The 20,254-nt window shown below is 41.6% G+C and overlaps 12 non-coding genes across 12 annotated transcripts; all 12 read left to right on the forward strand.

Annotated features, from left to right (window-relative positions):
- The first annotated feature begins 729 nt into the window (after nt 1-729).
- Nucleotides 730-802, forward strand: TRNAT-CGU (transfer RNA threonine (anticodon CGU)). Its single transcript has one exon. It is a non-coding gene; the product is annotated as a tRNA-Thr (tRNA).
- Nucleotides 803-2,158: 1,356 nt separating this feature from the next.
- TRNAT-CGU (transfer RNA threonine (anticodon CGU)) lies at nt 2,159-2,231 on the forward strand. The gene has a single exon. It is a non-coding gene; the product is annotated as a tRNA-Thr (tRNA).
- Nucleotides 2,232-2,499: 268 nt separating this feature from the next.
- On the forward strand, nt 2,500-2,572 carry TRNAT-UGU (transfer RNA threonine (anticodon UGU)). Its single transcript has one exon. It is a non-coding gene; the product is annotated as a tRNA-Thr (tRNA).
- Nucleotides 2,573-2,872: 300 nt separating this feature from the next.
- Nucleotides 2,873-2,945, forward strand: TRNAT-UGU (transfer RNA threonine (anticodon UGU)). The gene has a single exon. It is a non-coding gene; the product is annotated as a tRNA-Thr (tRNA).
- Nucleotides 2,946-11,373: 8,428 nt separating this feature from the next.
- TRNAT-CGU (transfer RNA threonine (anticodon CGU)) lies at nt 11,374-11,446 on the forward strand. Its single transcript has one exon. It is a non-coding gene; the product is annotated as a tRNA-Thr (tRNA).
- Nucleotides 11,447-12,804: 1,358 nt separating this feature from the next.
- Nucleotides 12,805-12,877, forward strand: TRNAT-CGU (transfer RNA threonine (anticodon CGU)). Its single transcript has one exon. It is a non-coding gene; the product is annotated as a tRNA-Thr (tRNA).
- Nucleotides 12,878-13,145: 268 nt separating this feature from the next.
- Nucleotides 13,146-13,218, forward strand: TRNAT-UGU (transfer RNA threonine (anticodon UGU)). Its single transcript has one exon. It is a non-coding gene; the product is annotated as a tRNA-Thr (tRNA).
- Nucleotides 13,219-14,805: 1,587 nt separating this feature from the next.
- Nucleotides 14,806-14,878, forward strand: TRNAT-CGU (transfer RNA threonine (anticodon CGU)). The gene has a single exon. It is a non-coding gene; the product is annotated as a tRNA-Thr (tRNA).
- Nucleotides 14,879-15,146: 268 nt separating this feature from the next.
- TRNAT-UGU (transfer RNA threonine (anticodon UGU)) lies at nt 15,147-15,219 on the forward strand. Its single transcript has one exon. It is a non-coding gene; the product is annotated as a tRNA-Thr (tRNA).
- Nucleotides 15,220-15,520: 301 nt separating this feature from the next.
- Nucleotides 15,521-15,593, forward strand: TRNAT-UGU (transfer RNA threonine (anticodon UGU)). Its single transcript has one exon. It is a non-coding gene; the product is annotated as a tRNA-Thr (tRNA).
- A 914-nt stretch (nt 15,594-16,507) lies between these two features.
- On the forward strand, nt 16,508-16,580 carry TRNAT-CGU (transfer RNA threonine (anticodon CGU)). The gene has a single exon. It is a non-coding gene; the product is annotated as a tRNA-Thr (tRNA).
- A 1,030-nt stretch (nt 16,581-17,610) lies between these two features.
- TRNAT-CGU (transfer RNA threonine (anticodon CGU)) lies at nt 17,611-17,683 on the forward strand. The gene has a single exon. It is a non-coding gene; the product is annotated as a tRNA-Thr (tRNA).
- The last annotated feature ends 2,571 nt before the right edge of the window (nt 17,684-20,254 follow it).

Here is a 20,254-nt window from a genome sequence, read left to right on the forward strand (position 1 = left end):
TTATTGTTCAACCAATTCTATGCATGCCCCAAGCATAGCTATGCATCCAAACTCCTTGAGCTCATTGTTTACAACCTCTTCCTACCTATCTGTTCATTGTTTATCTGTCTCCTCTCAGGACTCTACCTCACCCCTCTTCCACTAATAGTATGTTTCCCGCAAGGTTCTTTTCTTTGTCCTCTCCTTTGCTTTTTGTATGCATCCTCTTTAGTTGAGCTCATTAGCTTTTTTGACTGACAATATCATCTTTTTGCTGCTGATACTCAAATCTATATATCATAGAGTTTCATTTGAAAAAAGTGTACATTGGCATGAATTGCCAAAAAATGTACAATTTGCAATTGATTATGTTCCACCAGTTAACAGACAACATATATGTCTAGCACTGGTCTCGTAAACCAGGGGTCGTGAGTTCAAGTCTCACTGGGGCCTGCCAGTTCTTTATTGTTACATTTACAAAAACTTAATTGGCATGACAGTATGTACAGTGATCTTAATTTGCATGACAGTATATACAGTGGTCTTCTCAAGTCTCAAGTGAGGAGATCTATTTCAAGTTGAATGTGTGCATTTAGCATGGAGATTGCAAATGATTCAGAATCAGTCATTTGTAAACAGTGTCCATTGGGTCAAGGAGCTACAAATTAAAATCCAAAATTAAATTTCAAATTTGATTTCTTTGAAACCCCACAAATGCATGATTTTTTTTAAACATACATACTCATGTAAGGCTTCATAGCTCAGGGGTTAGAGCACTGGTCTCGTAAACCAGGGGTCGTGAGTTCAAATCTCACTGAGTTCTTTATTGTTACAGCTACTAAAACTTAATTTGCATGACCATATGTAAAGTAGTTTGCTCAAGTTGAAAGTAAAGAGATCTATTTCAATTTGTTCACATACTTTGATAGTCAATTTGGAGCATCACTTAAGACGTTCTTTCTATTTTTCTGACTGTTTTCAATTGCATGTCTCATATCTTTATTGTTCAACCAATTCTATGCATGCCCCAAGCATAGCTATGCATCCAAACTCCTTGAGCTCATTGTTTACAACCTCTTCCTACCTATCTGTTCATTGTTTATCTGTCTCCTCTCAGGACTCTACCTCACCCCTATTCCACTAATAGTATGTTTCCCACAAGGTTCTTTTCTTTGTCCTCTCCTTTTCTTTTTGTATGCATCCTCTTTAGTTGAGCTCATTAGCTTTTTTGACTGACAATATCATCTTTTTGCTGCTGATACTCAAATCTACATTGTCTCCCCAGACTTTTACTCACTCGTATCTCCACCAGTCTATCAGCTATCTCTTCTTGGATGTCCCAGCGCTTTGTGAAACCAAACACGTCTAAGACTGACATGATTATCTTACCACCCTCCACACTGCGTCATCTTCCACAACTGAATTATATATTGATGGCACTACAGACTCTTCTAGTTCCCAAGTGTGCTGTGTGATAGCAATACTTGACTATTCCTTCTCCGTCAAACCACACATTCAGCACATTTGCCAAACCTAACATTTTTATCTCAAAAGTATTTCCAGGATCAGACCATTTCTCACCCAGGATGCTACTAAGACCCTTATCATCACTAGTCATCTAGTGTCTGGACTTCCTTAATCTCCTCCTATGTGGAATCCCTGGTTAATATCTATCCCCACTCCAATGTAATCTCAATGCTGCAGCCAGGCTTATTTTTCTATTTAAATGTACTACATCCACCTCCCCTTTCTTACATGGGTGTCACTGGCTCCCCTTCACTTTCAGAATCCAATTCAAGCTTCTCACACTCATTTACAAAGCCCTCACTTTCTCCTCTACCATTTACATTTATGACCTTATCTCCCTTTAAATTCCCACATTTTCTCATTACCACTCCTGCCAATTGCTTACTTTCTACCACTCATGCCTCCAAGACTTTACTGTTTTGTTTTTTGCAAATTTGTTTATGTGCTCTGTAATTGGACAACGCAGATCCCTTGTGGCACTAAATACAGAATAATAATATTTCTTAAACACTATCATTGAAAATATATCATAGAGTTTCATTTGAAAAAAGTGTACATTGGCATGAATTGCCAAAAAATGTACAATTTGCAATTGATTATGTTCCATCAGTACACAGACACCATATATGTCTAGAAATTAACGCACCTCCAGGGCTCCATAGCTCAGGGGTTAGAGCACTGGTCTCGTAAACCAGGGGTCGTGAGTTCAAGTCTCACTGGGGCCTTCCAGTTCTTTATTGTTACATCTACTAAAACTTAATTTGCATGAACCTATATACAGTAGTCTGCTGAAGTCTCAACTGAGGAGATCTACGTCAATTTCAATGTGTGCATTAAGCATGGAAATTGCAAATGATTCAGAATCGGTCATTTGTAAACAGTGTCCATTTGGTCAAAGAGCTACAAATTATAATCAAAAATTACATTTCAAATCTGAATTCTTTGACACCCCACAAATGCATGATTTTTATTGAAAAGCACATGCCCATGTAAGGCTTCATAGCTCAGGGGTTAGAGCACTGGTCTTGTAAACCAGGGGTCGTGAGTTCAAATCTCACTGAGGCCTGTCCGTTCTTTATTGTTACATTTACAAAAACTTAATTTTTTTCATGACAGTATGTACAGTGATCTTAATTTGCATGACAGTATATACAGTGGTCTTCTCAAGTCTCAAATGAGAAGATCTATTTCAAGTTCAATGTGTGCATTTAGCATGGAGATTGCAAATGATTCAGAATCAGTCATTTGTAAACAGTGTCCATTGGGTCAAGGAGCTACAAATTAAAATCCAAAATTAAATTTCAAATTTGATTTCTTTGAAACCACACAAATGCATGATTTTTTTTAAACATACATTCTCATGTAAGGATTCATAGCTCAGGGGTTAGAACACTGGTCTTGTAAACCAGGGGTTGTGAGTTCAAATCTCACTGGGGTCTACCAGTTCTTTATTATTACAGCTACTAAAACTTAATTTGCATGACCATATGTGAAGTAGTTTGCTCTAGTCGAAAGTAAAGAGATCTATTTCAATTTGTTCACATACTTTGATAGTCACTTTGGAGCATCACTTAAGACGTTCATTCTATTTTTCTGACTGTTTTTTTTTTTTTTAAATATTCAATTTTTATTGGGTCGGCAAAGAATAGACATGTACATATCGGGAACAGAGGTAAAACAGTGAATCCAACATAGAATTGTTAAACATTAGTTCCACTAATACAGCTGTCTGTCTTACATTCTATTAAATACTAGTTAAATAAGACTGCGCCCCAAGAGAAATTACAGTTAGAATAACAGTGAAAAAGAGAAGTCTAGTGAAGAAAGAGGGAGGGAGAGAGGGGGCAGGAGAAAGATGGGGAGCAGGGTGGGGGAGACAGACACAAAAGGGGGCGGGAGGGGTATATATAAGCACAGGTTGGGGACATTGCATGGTACATTATAAATTATAGACATGTGCATGTTAGTAGTTTGGCAAGAGAGGTGGGGAGTGAAATGCGGTATCGTCCCAAGCTACGCTAGAGCAAACTGGTAGGCTCTGGGATTCTCTAAAGTCCATCCATTTAAGCCATTTCAGGTGTATTGAGGAGGCTGACGAGGAGTAGCGGACATTTGCCGTTTCGTAAAGAAAATGTGTGTGCACCTTATTAATAACGCCTCGTATCGAGGGGGTTTCTGCCGATTTCCATAGGAGCCCTATAGTGGCTTTCGCTGCAATCAAGATATGTTTTAGGATGTAGAGGTCGCCTCCCGTAACCACACTGGTGTAATGGAGCAATGCTGTAATGGGTTCTAGCTGAATCGTGTACTTCATCACTTTCCCGATCAGGGAGGATATTTCCTCCCAGAAGGGCCTAATGAGGGGGCATTGCCAGAATATGTGCAGGATCGACCCAGTATCCCCGCATCCTCTCCAACATAAATGCGAGACCTCTGGCCAAATAGCGTGGAGGCGAAGGGGGGTGAAATAGGCCCTATGGCACAACTTAAAAAACATCTCTGAATGTAATAGACATTTGGACATTTTGAACCCAGAGTATAGGATAGAATCCCAAGTTTCCTCATCTAGTGTGATGTTAAGGTCAGACTCCCACTTAAGCTGGGCGGAGAGTTTCCCTTGTTTCGATGATGCTATCAGGTGATTATACCATCTGGAAATTCCCCCTTTATTTGAACCATTCTGCAATCTGGAGGCGATAAGAGTGGGGGCTGGCAGGAGGGGGTCCGTGCCCTCCTTTAGGGCGGATAACCAGTGTCTAATTTGTAAATACTTGAAGAAATCGCTCTTGGGAAGCCCAAACCTCTCCCGCAGCTCTGAGAATTGTATCAGAGACCCCCCTTGGACCAAATGTCCCAGATCTGTAATGCCAGCTTTAATCCATACATCCAAATTTAGGTTGGGGATCGTTTTTGCAATAGCTGGGAGGGAGAGGTTGGTGCTTGGAAGGACAATCTCTCTTACATATCCTGAAATTCTGGCCCATACTTCCAGTGTCGCCCTAGTGGCCATACAAAGCTCCGGCTTTCCGGGGATGTTTTTAATGGGGAGCCAGAACATGTCAATAAGAGGGAATTGGTTCGCCATGGTTTGTTCGATTAAGACCCAGGGTTTTGGGTTCTGAGAGTTAAACCAGTCCCCGGCTTGACTCAGGAGACAGGCCTGTCGGTATGTTTCTAAATCGGGGTATCCTGCTCCTCCCAGATTCTTAGGTAGAGCCATGGTTTTCCTTGATACTCTCGGTTTTGACCCCTTCCATATATATTTAGTAAATAGTGCGTTAAGTTTACAGAGTAGCGACTTGGGAAGGTTTCTGGGGATCGCGCGAAATAGGTATAGGAGCTTAGGGAGCAGAATCATTTTGGACGCCGCCAGTCTGCCCAGCCATGAAATTTCATGAAGGGACCACTCCTTAATAAGTTTTTGAAAGGAGTTTATGAGCGGGTTAAAATTACACTCTATTACGTGGGCGTCTCTTGCGACTTGTACCCCTAAATATTTAATGGCTCTCTCCTGCCAGGCGTACCGATATGCATCTTTAAGACGAGCTACTGTGGCTAAAGGGATATTTATCGGTAGGGCTTCTGTTTTGTTTGTGTTCAATTTATAGTAAGAGACCGCGGAGTAAGCGTCTAATACTTTATGTACCGCTGGTAGGGATTTCTCCGGTTGCAGAAGGCATAGAAGAACATCGTCTGCGAATAAGCAGATCTTGTGGGAGGTGGTCCCAATCTGCGGGCCTAGGATATGGTCATCTGTTCTGATTTTAACTGCTAGGGGCTCCATCGCGAGGACAAAGATTAACGGGGAGAGGGGGCACCCCTGTCTGGTACCGTTGGATATTGGGAAACTGGAAGAGAGGCAGCCATTAACGAACACCCTCGCAGACGGGTGGGAGTAAAGGGCAAATATTGAGTCTAGGAATCTGCCTCCCACACCAAAGCGCTTCAGTACTTCTTTTAAATAGCCCCAATGAAGTCGGTCAAACGCCTTCTCGGCGTCTAGTGACAGCAGCAATAGGGGGGATTTGGTCCGATCGCACCTCTCCAGCACATTGAACACTCTACGGGTGTTGTCCGGGGCCTGTCTCCCTGGCACAAAGCCCACCTGGTCCCCCCCCACCAGAAATGGGAGGAGGGGGGCCAGTCTGTTTGCCAGCAGCTTGGCGTATAGTTTTAAGTCCGTGTTTAGTAGTGCAATAGGTCTATAGTTTTGGACCGAGGTGGGCGGTTTACCGGGCTTAGGGATGGTCACAATCCGGGCCTCTAACATTTCTCTGGGGAATACTCCCGACTGGGAGGCCTCGTTGAAGACGCTGGTCAATAACGGGCTCAGTTCATATTTGAAACATTTATAGAAGTTAGTGGGGTAGCCGTCTGGGCCGGGGGCCTTATCCTTGGGTAACCCGTCTATGGCGGTTTCTACCTCTATTTTGGACCAAGGCATGTTGAGAGCCTGCCCCACCTCGGATTCCAGCTCTGGCAAGCTAATACTGTCAAGAAAGGAGGTGATCCCTTCGTTCGTCGGCTGGAGAGTGTGCGAGTCGGAGTTCAAGTTATATAATTTAGCATAGTAGTCTGCGAAGGTGTCCGCAACCTGAAAAGGGTCGATTATTCTAGCTCCCTTAGAGTTGATCAGGAGGTCAACCCTATTTTTAGCTCTCCTCCCCCTCAGTTTCCTCGCTAGGAGTCTCCCCGCCTTGTTTCCGAACAAGTAGAAGCGTTGATTCAGCTTTTCGACATTTTTCTGGACTTCTCTAAAGGAGAGGGCGTTTACTTTATCTCTAGCTCGGGTAAGCTGTATGCCTAGATCCCTGTCCAGAGGGTTAGTTTTATGTGCTGCTTCTAATCTAAGGAGATCTTCATCTGCTACTCGCCTCTCGCTCTCCTCCGCTCTTTTTAATCTAGCTGCTGCTTGTAGCGCTGAGCCACGTACGACAGCTTTCAGCGCGCACCAGTGGGTAAAAATACTAGTGTCCTCCGGGTTATTAACAGTAACATAACTAGTGATTGAGTCTAAAATCGTTTTCCTGGATTCCGAATGGGACAGAGCCGAGCGACCCAGGCGCCACGGACCCGGGGGAGCCCTAAATGAGCCCAGATCCCACACCAACCGCAAGGGGGAGTGGTCCGACCAGGAGGTAGGCAAGATCTCGGCCCTAACCAAGGAAGCCAAAGACCACCTATCAATCAAGGCTAGATCTATTCTCGAGTACGATTGGTGGGGATGTGAGAAAAAGGTGTAGTCTCTTGTGTTTGGGTTTTTAGCTCGCCAGGCGTCGTGTAGCTCATACTCATTAATGAGCTGTTTAAATCTCCTAGAATGTCCTTGATCAGAGATACCTCTATTGTTGGGGGTGCGGGATCTATCTATTGTTACATCTGGGACTAAGTTGAAGTCTCCCATAATCCACAGTGCACCCTTAGAGTGTTCCTGGATTTTGGAGAACATTTTTCTACTGAATTTCAGTTGTCCTGTGTTGGGGGCATAGCAGGAGACCAAGGTCACCTCTATCCCGTCCAGGAGACCCACCAGGACCAAGAACCTGCCCTCTGGATCAGCATATTGTTTTGAAACGGAAAATGAGCACTTCGCTGATATTAGGATGGCCACTCCAGCTTTTTTGAGAGGGCCGTCCGCGGTATAGCAGTGCGGGTATTTGCTATCGCAGAATCTGGGAGTGGCTTTCTTAGCAAAGTGGGTCTCCTGCACGGCCACTATGTGAGCCTTTAATTTATGAAAATAGGATAGCGCCAACTTCCTCTTGTTGGGGGAGTTTAAACCTTTAGCATTTAATGATATAATATTAATCATTACGGGGGAGTTCGGTGTGATATAGCCTGCCTTTCGTCAGTATCAGTACGTGTAGTCTGTCTAAATATCTTGCACTCATCAATATCCCATAAATCCTGAGCAGTTGGAGACATGACAGGGGGGACCAGAGAGGGGTGTTGACGCAGGGGAGGGGGGAGGGAGGAGGGGCAGAGAGAGAAGAGGAAGCCGAAGAGGAGAAGAAGAAGAGGAGAAAGATAAAATAAAAGAAACCTAATGGCAACTCCACGGGGAGTTGTAGTGGGAGACCACAACGTGATCTTCCCATCAGGGAGATTTGGGGGGTAGTGGTCCTAACCCCCATGAGAACACATGTACATAAATAACCATCGCCCTGTATTTAAGCAGTGGGCTGTTTACACTCGCACAATTCCTAGCTAATAGAGTACCTAAATAACAGTAGTAACTAACTAGGAGACAATATAAAGCTATACAACTATATAACTGTGCTAGCGGATAAGCCATGACGAGTCAACATATTCTAATCTAATAGACTATTGTTTATGAAGTAAATTAAAACATTTGCCTTAGAGACTGCTAAAGCGTCGACTAATCGGTTTTAGTGTAGAGAGAGATAAATAATATAACAACTAGATTAACCCAGTCCTTTTTAGCTGCTAGGATAACCGTGTACTTTAATACCACCAGTTAGCAGAGTATCCAAATAACAATGGTAACTAACTAGGAGGTAATATAAGGCTATATAACTGGGCTAAAGGCTAAACCATAACGTGTCAATATGTTCTAATCCAATATACTATTGCTTATGAAATAAGATAAAGCATTTGCCTTAAAAACTGTTAAAGAATCGATAAATCAATTATAGCGTAAAGGGAAATAAATAACATAACAACTAGCTTAACCCAGTCCTTCTTGGCTACTAGGATAACTGTATACATTACTCCACCGAAGACCAGTCCTGCTGAAGTCTTCGGGCTGGAGAGGCCGCAGGGGGGGGATCGTGCAGATTCCATTTCGCCAGGAGTTTCATGCCCTCTTCCACCGAGGTAATGGCTATTGTGGAGCCCTCCCTTTGGATGAGGAGACGGGTCGGAAATGCCCAGCGGTATAGGATGTTGGCCTTTCTTAAAGCTGAGGTGACAGGCTGTAAGGAGCGCCGTTTTAGCAGGGTGGCTCTGGAGAAGTCACCGAAGAGCTGTAGCGGGCCTAGTATTGCTGCGGAGTCAGCCGAGGGTCTCGCTGCCTTCAGGAGGGCCTCCTTGATGTGGAAGTAGTGGACGCGCATCAATACGTCACGTGGGGCATCCTCCGGGGCAGATCTGGCCTTGGGAAGTCTATGGACCCTGTCCAACAGGAGGTCAGCAGCGGAGACAGATGGTAACAGTTTCCTGAAAATGTCCAAAACATGATCATTAAGGCTGCTGTTGGATATGTTTTCAGGGATGCCTCTGATTTTGAGGTTGTTCCTCCTAGACCTGTCCTCCATATCCGTAATTTTATCGCGCAAGGCGCTCACTTCTTCCTCGAGTGAGGAGTGAGAGTCGATTAACTCGTTGTGGGAATGTACCATCTCCTCCATTTTGGTTTCTAATGCATCCGTACGATCTCCCAGGTCATCAATTGAGCGTTGACAGGATTGCAATGACAGGCGTATTTCGGACGACACCTCGTCCTTCATTTGGGTGAGCAGGATCTTCAGGTTGCCCACTGTCAATGCAGCGTCGTCTGGGATCTCGGTGCGGTGTGGGGGTCCCGGTTGGGCCACAGGGGAGGGGGGCCGATTTTCCGCGGGGGTAGCAGCCTTGTGGGGGCCAGCTGGTGATACGCCAGGCCCCTGCCCACCCCCGGGGCCTCTAGGTGAAGGCTTAAAGAAGGGGATCTGGGGCACCGCTTTAGTGACTTTACTTCTTTTGGGAGGCATGATGGGCTTGTGAGTGGACGGAGGGCGCAAAACTCAGATCAATGAGGGCAGGGTTGTTTATAGACGGTCAGAAGGCACTCAGCTTTGCATATGGTACAGGGCAGCTTACTGTCTTAGCTAGTCAGCAATGTGCCTCATGGGGGGCAGACAGTTAGTTCACATGCCAGGCGGCATAACCCAGAGGCCAGCACGGGCCATGGCGAAGAAGCTGGGGATAACGTTGAGGGGGGGCTTCTGCCAGAGGTAGCTGTGGGTCACTTCCAAGGGTCTTACTTTATCCTGGAGAGCCCAGGCTGTGCAGATCCGGACTTGTAATATGAGCTGTGCAGGGCCCACTTTCAATGTAACAGCAGGCTCAGTTTGTAGCAGGGCAGTGGGTTCTGCTGGAGCACAGGGCTTATGGGTGGTGTGTGGCAAGGGTCCAAGGGGGGGACCCAGAGAGGCCCAGGTACAGGGGGGCAGCAGGGGTCCCAGAATAGAGTGGGGACACGAGGTGACTGGGAGATGGTGGTGTGCGCACGCCAGGGGGGTGCACAGCGACAGCCCTGCTCCCCCTGTACTGCTGACAGGCTGTGGAGGGGAGAGGGGACCTAGGTGCTCCCCCCTGCTTTCACTCACCGCCGGCTGTGGGTCTCCAGATCCGCGTGGGGATTAGTAGTTAAGATGGCGTCCTGGCGTCCTGGCTTCTCCCACCGGCAAGTGCTCAGGCTGCGGTCGGGTTTGTAGCGTAGGTCGGGCAGGGGAGGATGCCACCCCCTGTTTTGGCGCTGAGCCAGGCAGTCTCTGCCGGCTCTTAGTCTGCCGCCGGCCGCCTCCGTTTAGTTCCGGCCCGTCACTCGCCGTTCGGGTCGGCGTATAAATCGAGGCCCCGGCTCCGTGCTGCGGCCTAGGCCGCAACCTGCAAGTGCCTTAAAAAAGGCACTCCGGCTCCGCAGCAGTGGCGCACAGTCACCGGAGACCGGGGGGAGGAGAAAGCTGTCGGTGGGGATGCTTTCAAGGACGGGAAGGTAGGGAAAAGGGCTTTTTTTTAATAAAGTTTTCAGGAGCTCCCCGCAGCACGTCTGTACAGCTTGCTGTCCAGACCACGCCCCCTTTCTGACTGTTTTTAATTGCATGTCTCATATCTTTATTGTTCAACCAATTCTATGCATGCCCCAAGCATAGCTATGCATCCAAACTCCTTGAGCTCATTGTTTACAACCTCTACCTACCTATCTGTTCATTGTTTATCTGTCTCCTCTCAGGACTCTACCTCACCCCTCTTCCACTAATAGTATGTTTCCCGCAAGGTTCTTTTCTTTGTCCTCTCCTTTGCTTTTTGTATGCATCCTCTTTAGTAGAGCTCATTAGCTTTTTTGACTGACAATATCATCTTTTTGCTGCTGATACTGAAATCTATATATCTAAAGGTGCGTACACACATACAGATTTTCTGTCTGATCTATCTGGTGGGAACAAAAACCTGGAAATGTATGGGAGCATATGACAATCAAAAATTTCCACCCAAATGCAGGAAAACAGAAAAAAAAATATGCTTTGATAGATTTGTTATATCAGAACGATTAAACAATTTGTCTGACTGATCACTGTCTGTTTTCAAGTGTTTGGGAACAATTTTTTGATTGTCATTTTCTCCCATACATTTCCAGGTTTTTGTTCCCTACAGATAGATCAGACAGAAAATCTGTACGTGTGTAAGCACCTATAGAGTTTCATTTGAAAAAAGTGTACATTGGCATGAATTGCCAAAAAATGTACAATTTGCAATTGATTATGTTCCACCAGTTAACAGACACCATATATATCTAGCACTGGTCTCGTAAACCAGGGGTCGTGAGTTCAAGTCTCACTGGGGCCTGCCAGTTCTTTATTGTTACATTTACAAAAACTTAATTGGCATGACAATATGTACAGTGATCTTAATTTGCATGACAGTATATACGGTGGTCTTCTCAAGTCTCAAGTGAGAAGATCTATTTCAAGTTCAATGTATGCATTTAGCATGGAGATTGCAAATGATTCAGAATCAGTCATTTGTAAACAGTGTCCATTGGGTCAAGGAGCTACAAATTAAAATCCAAAATTAAATTTCAAATTTGATTTCTTTGAAACCCCACAAATGCATGATTTTTTTTAAACATACATACTCATGTAAGGCTTCATAGCTCAGGGGTTAGAGCACTGGTCTCGTAAACCAGGGGTCGTGAGTTCAAATCTCACTGAGTTCTTTATTGTTACAGCTTCTAAAACTTAATTTGCATGACCATATGTAAAGTAGTTTGCTCAAGTTGAAAGTAAAGAGATCTATTTCAATTTGTTCACATACTTTGATAGTCAATTTGGAGCATCACTTAAGACGTTCTTTCTATTTTTCTGACTGTTTTCAATTGCATGTCTCATATCTTTATTGTTCAACCAATTCTATGCATGCCCCAAGCATAGCTATGCATCCAAACTCCTTGAGCTCATTGTTTACAACCTCTTCCTACCTATCTGTTCATTGTTTATCTGTCTCCTCTCAGGACTCTACCTCACCCCTATTCCACTAATAGTATGTTTCCCACAAGGTTCTTTTCTTTGTCCTCTCCTTTTCTTTTTGTATGCATCCTCTTTAGTTGAGCTCATTAGCTTTTTTGACTGACAATATCATCTTTTTGCTGCTGATACTCAAATCTACATTGTCTCCCCAGACTTTTACTCACTCGTATCTCCACCAGTCTATCAGCTATCTCTTCTTGGATGTCCCAGCGCTTTGTGAAACCAAACACGTCTAAGACTGACATGATTATCTTACCACCCTCCACACTGCGTCATCTTCCACAACTGAATTATATATTGATGGCACTACAGACTCTTCTAGTTCCCAAGTGTGCTGTGTGATAGCAATACTTGACTATTCCTTCTCCGTCAAACCACACATTCAGCACATTTGCCAAACCTAACATTTTTATCTCAAAAGTATTTCCAGGATCAGACCATTTCTCACCCAGGATGCTACTAAGACCCTTATCATCACTAGTCATCTAGTGTCTGGACTTCCTTAATCTCCTCCTATGTGGAATCCCTGGTTAATATCTATCCCCACTCCAATGTAATCTCAATGCTGCAGCCAGGCTTATTTTTCTATTTAAATGTACTACATCCACCTCCCCTTTCTTACATGGGTGTCACTGGCTCCCCTTCACTTTCAGAATCCAATTCAAGCTTCTCACACTCATTTACAAAGCCCTCACTTTCTCCTCTACCATTTACATTTATGACCTTATCTCCCTTTAAATTCCCACATTTTCTCATTACCACTCCTGCCAATTGCTTACTTTCTACCACTCATGCCTCCAAGACTCTTTACTGTTTTGTTTTTTGCAAATTTGTTTATGTGCTCTGTAATTGGACAACGCAGATCCCTTGTGGCACTAAATACAGAATAATAATATTTCTTAAACACTATCATTGAAAATATATCATAGAGTTTCATTTGAAAAAAGTGTACATTGGCATGAATTTCAAAAAAATGTACAATTTGCAATTGATTATGTTCCATCAGTACACAGACACCATATATGTCTAGAAATTAACGCACCTCCAGGGCTCCATAGCTCAGGGGTTAGAGCACTGGTCTCGTAAACCAGGGGTCGTGAGTTCAAGTCTCACTGGGGCCTTCCAGTTCTTTATTGTTACATCTACTAAAACTTAATTTGCATGAACCTATATACAGTAGTCTGCTGAAGTCTCAACTGAGGAGATCTACGTCAATTTCAATGTGTGCATTAAGCATGGAAATTGCAAATGATTCAGAATCGGTCATTTGTAAACAGTGTCCATTGGGTCAAAGAGCTACAAATTATAATCAAAAATTACATTTCAAATCTGAATTCTTTGACACCCCACAAATGCATGATTTTTATTGAAAAGCACATGCCCATGTAAGGCTTCATAGCTCAGGGGTTAGAGCACTGGTCTTGTAAACCAGGGGTCGTGAGTTCAAATCTCACTGAGGCCTGTCCGTTCTTTATTGTTACATTTACAAAAACTTAATTTTTTTCATGACAGTATGTACAGTGATCTTAATTTGCATGACAGTATATACAGTGGTCTTCTCAAGTCTCAAATGAGAAGATCTATTTCAAGTTCAATGTGTGCATTTAGCATGGAGATTGCAAATGATTCAGAATCAGTCATTTGTAAACAGTGTCCATTGGGTCAAGGAGCTACAAATTAAAATCCAAAATTAAATTTCAAATTTGATTTCTTTGAAACCACACAAATGCATGATTTTTTTTAAACATACATTCTCATGTAAGGATTCATAGCTCAGGGGTTAGAACACTGGTCTTGTAAACCAGGGGTTGTGAGTTCAAATCTCACAGAGGTCTACCAGTTCTTTATTATTACAGCTACTAAAACTTAATTTGCATGACCATATGTGAAGTAGTTTGCTCTAGTCGAAAGTAAAGAGATCTATTTCAATTTGTTCACATACTTTGATAGTCACTTTGGAGCATCACTTAAGACGTTCATTCTATTTTTCTGACTGTTTTTAATTGCATGTCTCATATCTTTATTGTTCAACCAATTCTATGCATGCCCCAAGCATAGCTATGCATCCAAACTCCTTGAGCTCATTGTTTACAACCTCTACCTACCTATCTGTTCATTGTTTATCTGTCTCCTCTCAGGACTCTACCTCACCCCTCTTCCACTAATAGTATGTTTCCCGCAAGGTTCTTTTCTTTGTCCTCTCCTTTGCTTTTTGTATGCATCCTCTTTAGTAGAGCTCATTAGCTTTTTTGACTGACAATATCATCTTTTTGCTGCTGATACTGAAATCTATATATCTAAAGGTGCGTACACACATACAGATTTTCTGTCTGATCTATCTGGTGGGAACAAAAACCTGGAAATGTATGGGAGCATATGACAATCAAAAATTTCCACCCAAATGCAGGAAAACAGAAAAAAAAATATGCTTTGATAGATTTGTTATATCAGAACGATTAAACAATTTGTCTGACTGATCACTGTCTGTTTTCAAGTGTTTGGGAACAATTTTTTGATTGTCATTTTCTCCCATACATTTCCAGGTTTTTGTTCCCTACAGATAGATCAGACAGAAAATCTGTACGTGTGTAAGCACCTATAGAGTTTCATTTGAAAAAAGTGTACATTGGCATGAATTGCCAAAAAATGTACAATTTGCAATTGATTATGTTCCACCAGTTAACAGACACCATATATATCTAGAATTGGTCTCGTAAACCAGGGGTCGTGAGTTCAAGTCTCACTGGGGCCTGCCAGTTCTTTATTGTTACATTTACAAAAACTTAATTGGCATGACAATATGTACAGTGATCTTAATTTGCATGACAGTATATACGGTGGTCTTCTCAAGTCTCAAGTGAGAAGATCTATTTCAAGTTCAATGTATGCATTTAGCATGGAGATTGCAAATGATTCAGAATCAGTCATTTGTAAACAGTGTCCATTGGGTCAAGGAGCTACAAATTTAAATCCAAAATTAAATTTCAAATTTGATTTCTTTGAAACCCCACAAATGCATGATTTTTTTTAAACACACATTCTAATGTAAGGCTTCATAGCTCAGGGGTTAGAGCACTGGTCTCGTAAACCAGGGGTTGTGAGTTCAAGTCTCACTGGGGCCTTCCAGTTCTTCATTGTTACGTCTACTAAAACTTAATTTGCATGAACCTATATACAGTAGTCTGCTGAAGTCTCAACTGAGGAGATCTACATCAATTTCAATGTGTGCATTAAGCATGGAAATTGCAAATGATTCAGAATCGGTCATTTGTAAACAGTGTCCATTGGGTCAAAGAGCTACAAATTATAATCAAAAATTACATTTCAAATCTGAATTCTTTGACACCCCACAAATGCATGATTTTTATTGAAAAGCACATGCCCATGTAAGGCTTCATATCTCAGGGGTTAGAGCACTGGTCTTGTAAACCAGGGGTCGTGAGTTCAAATCTCACTGAGGCCTGCCCGTTCTTTATTGTTACATTTACAAAAACTTAATTTTTTTCATGACAGTATGTACAGTGATCTTAATTTGCATGACAGTATATACAGTGGTCTTCTCAAGTCTCAAATGAGAAGATCTATTTCAAGTTCAATGTGTGCATTTAGCATGGAGATTGCAAATGATTCAGAATCAGTCATTTGTAAACAGTGTCCATTGGGTCAAGGAGCTACAAATTAAAATCCAAAATTAAATTTCAAATTTGATTTCTTTGAAACCCCACAAATGCATGAATTTTTTTTAAACATACATTCTCATGTAAGGATTCATAGCTCAGGGGTTAGAACACTGGTCTTGTAAACCAGGGGTTGTGAGTTCAAATCTCACTGGGGTCTACCAGTTCTTTATTGTTACAGCTACTAAAACTTAATTTGCATGACCATATGTGAAGTAGTTTGCTCTAGTCGAAAGTAAAGAGATCTATTTCAATTTGTTCACATACTTTGATAGTCACTTTGGAGCATCACTTAAGACGTTCATTCTATTTTTCTGACTGTTTTTAATTGCATGTCTCATATCTTTATTGTTCAACCAATTCTATGCATGCCCCAAGCATAGCTATGCATCCAAACTCCTTGAGCTCATTGTTTACAACCTCTTCCTACCTATCTGTTCATTGTTTATCTGTCTCCTCTCAGGACTCTACCTCACCCCTCTTCCACTAATAGTATGTTTCCCGCAAGGTTCTTTTCTTTGTCCTCTCCTTTGCTTTTTGTATGCATCCTCTTTAGTAGAGCTCATTAGCTTTTTTGACTGACAATATCATCTTTTTGCTGCTGATACTGAAATCTATATATCATAGAGTTTCATTTGAAAAAAGTGTACATTGGCATGAATTGCCAAAAAATGTACAATTTGGAATTGATTATGTTCCACCAGTTAACAGACACCATATATCTCTAGCACTGGTCTCGTAAACCAGGGGTCGTGAGTTCAAGTCTCACTGGGGCCTGCCAGTTCTTTATTGTTACATTTACAAAAACTTAATTGGCATGACAATATGTACAGTGATCTTAATTTGCATGACAGTATATACGGTGGTCTTCTCAAGTCTCAAGTGAGAAGATCTATTTCAAGTTCAATGTATGCATTTAGCATGGAGATTGCAAATGATTCAGAATCAGTCATTTGTAAACAGTGTCCATTGGGTCAAGGAGCTACAAATTTAAATCCAAAATTAAATTTCAAATTTGATTTCTTTGAAACCCCACAAATGCATGATTTTTTTTAAACACACATTCTAATGTAAGGCTTCATAGCTCAGGGGTTAGAGCACTGGTCTCGTAAACCAGGGGTCGTGAGTTCAAATCTCACTGGGGCCTCCCAGTTCTTTGTTGTTACAGCTACTAAAACTTAATTTGCATGACCATATGTAAAGTAGTTTGCTCAAGTCGAAAGTAAAGAGATCTATTTCAATTTGTTCACATACTTTGATAGTCAATTTGGAGCATCACTTAAGACGTTCATTCTATTTTTCTGACTGTTTTCAATTGCATGTCTCATATCTATATTGTTCAACCAATTCTATGCATGCCCCAAGCATAGCTATGCATCTAAACTCCTTGAGCTCATTGTTTACAACCTCTTCCTACCTATCTGTTCATTGTTTATCTGTCTCCTCTCAGGACTCTACCTCACCCCTCTTCCACTAATAGTATGTTTCCCGCAAGGTTATCTTCTTTGTCCTATCCTTTTCTTTTTGTATGCATCCTCTTTAGTTGAGCTCATTAGCTTTTTTGACTGACAATATCATCTTTTTGCTGCTGATACTCAAATCTACCTTGTCTCCCCAGACTTTTACTCACTCGTATCTCCACCAGTCTATCAGCTATCTCTTCTTGGATGTCCCAGCGCTTTGTGAAACTAAACACGTCTAAGACTGACCTGATTATCTTACCACCCTCCACACTGCGTCATCTTCCACAACTGCATTATATATTGATGGCACTACAGACCGTCAATCACTACAATCACTACAGACCTAGTTCTCCTTTCTCGCTTTCTCCTCTCCCATTTCCATCTATGACCTTATCTCCCTTTAAATTCCCACATTTTCTCATTACCACTCCTGCCAATTGCTTACTTTCTACCACTCATGCCTCCAAGACTCTTTACTGTTTTGTTTTTTGCAAATTTGTTTATGTGCTCTGTAATTGGACAACGCAGATCCCTTGTGGCACTAAAAAAAGAATAATAATATTTTTTAAACACTCACATTGGAAATATATCATAGAGTTTCATTTGAAAAAAGTGTACATTGGCATGAATTGCCAAAAAATGTACAATTTGCAATTGATTATGTTCCTCCAGTACACAGACACCATATATGTCTAGAAATTAATGCACCTCCATGGCTTCATAGCTCAGGGTTTAGAGCACTGGTCTCGTAAACCAGGGGTCGTGAGTTCAAGTCTCACTGGGGCTTTCCAGTTCTTTATTGTTTCATTTACAAAAACTTAATTTGCATGAAAGCATGTACAGTGATCTTAATTTGCATGACAGTATATACAGTGGTCTTCTCAAGTGAGAAGATCTATTTGAAATTCAATGTGTGCATTTAGCATGGAGATTGCAAATGATTCAGAATCAGTCATTTGTAAACAGTGTCCATTGGGTCAAAGAGCTACAAATTAAAATCAAAAATTAAATTTCAAATTTGATTTCTTTGAAGCCCCACAAATGCATGATTTTTTTTTAAACATACATTCTCATGTAAGGCTTCATAGCTCAGGGGTTAGAGTGAGTTCAAATCTCACTGGGGCCTACCAGTTCTTTATTGTTAAAGCTACTAAAACTTAATTTGCATGACCATATGTAAAGTAGTTTCATCAAGTCGAAAGTAAAGAGATCTATTTCAATTTGTTCACATACTTTGATAGTCAATTTGGAGCATCACTTAAGACGTTCATTCTATTTTTCTGACTGTTTTCAATTGCATGTCTCATATCTTTATTGTTCAACCAATTCTATGCATGCCCCAAGCATAGCTATGCATCCAAACTTCTTGAGCTCATTGTTTACAACCTCTTCCTACCTATCTGTCCATTGCTTATCTGTCTCCTCTCAGGACTCTACCTCACCCCTCTTCCACTAATAGTATGTTTCCCGCAAGGTTCTTTTCTTTGTCCTCTCCTTTTATTTTTGTATGCATCCTCTTTAGTTGAGCTCATTAGCTTTTTTGACTGACAATATCATCTTTTTGCTGCTGATACTCAAATCTACCTTGTCTCCCCAGACTTTTACTCACTCGTATCTCCACCAGTCTATCAGCTATCTCTTCTTGGATGTCCCAGCGCTTTGTGAAACTAAACACGTCTAATTCTGACCTGATTATCTTACCACCCTCCACACTGCGTCATCTTCCACAACTGCATTATATATTGATGGCACTACAGACTCTTCTAGTTCCCAAGTGTGCTGTGTGATAGTAATACTTGACTATTCATTCTCCGTCAAACCACACATTCAGCACATTTGCCAAACCTGACATTTTTATCTCAAAAGTATTTCCAGGATCAGACCATTTCTCACCCAGGATGCTACTAAGACCCTTATCATCACTAGTCATCTAGTGTCTGGACTTCCTTAATCTCCTCCTATGTGGAATCCCTGGTAAATATCTATCTCCACTCCAATGTAATCTCAATGCTGCAGCCAGGCTCATTTTTCTTTTCAAATGTACTGCACCCACCTCCCCTTTCTTACATGGATGTCACTGGCTCCCCTTCACTTTCAGAATCCAATTCAAACTTCTCACACTCATTTACAAAGCCCTCACTTTCTCCTCTCCCATTTACATCTATGACCTTATCTCCCTTTAAATTCCCACATTTTCTCATTACCACTCCTGCCAATTGCTTACTTTCTACCACTCATGCCTCCAAGACTCTTTACTGTTTTGTTTTTTGCAAATTTGTTTATGTGCTCTGTAATTGGACAACGCAGATCCCTTGTGGCACTAAATACAGAATAATAATATTTCTTAAACACTATCATTGGAAATATATCATAGAGTTTCATTTGAAAAAAGTGTACATTGGCATGAATTGCCAAAAAATGTACAATTTGCAATTGATTATGTTCCTCCAGTACACAGACACCATATATGTCTAGAAATCAAGGCACCTCCATGGCTCCATAGCTCAGGGGTTAGAGCACTGGTCTCGTAAACCAGGGGTTGTGAGTACAAGTCTCAATGGGCCTTCCAGTTCTTTATTGTTACATTTACAAAAACTTAATTTGCATGACAGTATGTACAGTGATCTTAATTTGCATGACAGTATATACAGTGGTCTTCTCAAGTCTCAAGTGAGAAGATATATTTCAAGTTCAATGTGTGCATTTAGCATGGAGATTGCAAATGATTCAGAATCAGTCATTTGTAAATAGTGTCCATTGGGTCAAGGAGCTACAAATTAAAATCCAAAATTAAATTTCAAATTTGATTTCTTTGAAACCCCACAAATGCATGATTTTTTTTTAAACTTACATTCTCATGTAAGGCTTCATAGCTCAGGGGTTAGAGTGAGTTCAAATCTCACTGGGGCCTACCAGTTCTTTATTGTTAAAGCTACTAAAACTTAATTTGCATGACCATATGTAAAGTAGTTTCATCAAGTCGAAAGTAAAGAGATCTATTTCAATTTGTTCACATACTTTGATAGTCAATTTGGAGCATCACTTAAGACGTTCATTCTATTTTTCTGACTGTTTTCAATTGCATGTCTCATATCTTTATTGTTCAACCAATTCTATGCATGCCCCAAGCATAGCTATGCATCCAAACTTCTTGAGCTCATTGTTTACAACCTCTTCCTACCTATCTGTCCATTGCTTATCTGTCTCCTCTCAGGACTCTACCTCACCCCTCTTCCACTAATAGTATGTTTCCCGCAAGGTTCTTTTCTTTGTCCTCTCCTTTTATTTTTGTATGCATCCTCTTTAGTTGAGCTCATTAGCTTTTTTGACTGACAATATCATCTTTTTTCTGCTGATA

Source organism: Crinia signifera, chromosome 11 (genome assembly GCF_055691185.1).
Source record: "Crinia signifera chromosome 11, ASM5569118v1, whole genome shotgun sequence".
NCBI classification, from domain to species: Eukaryota; Metazoa; Chordata; class Amphibia; order Anura; family Myobatrachidae; genus Crinia; species Crinia signifera.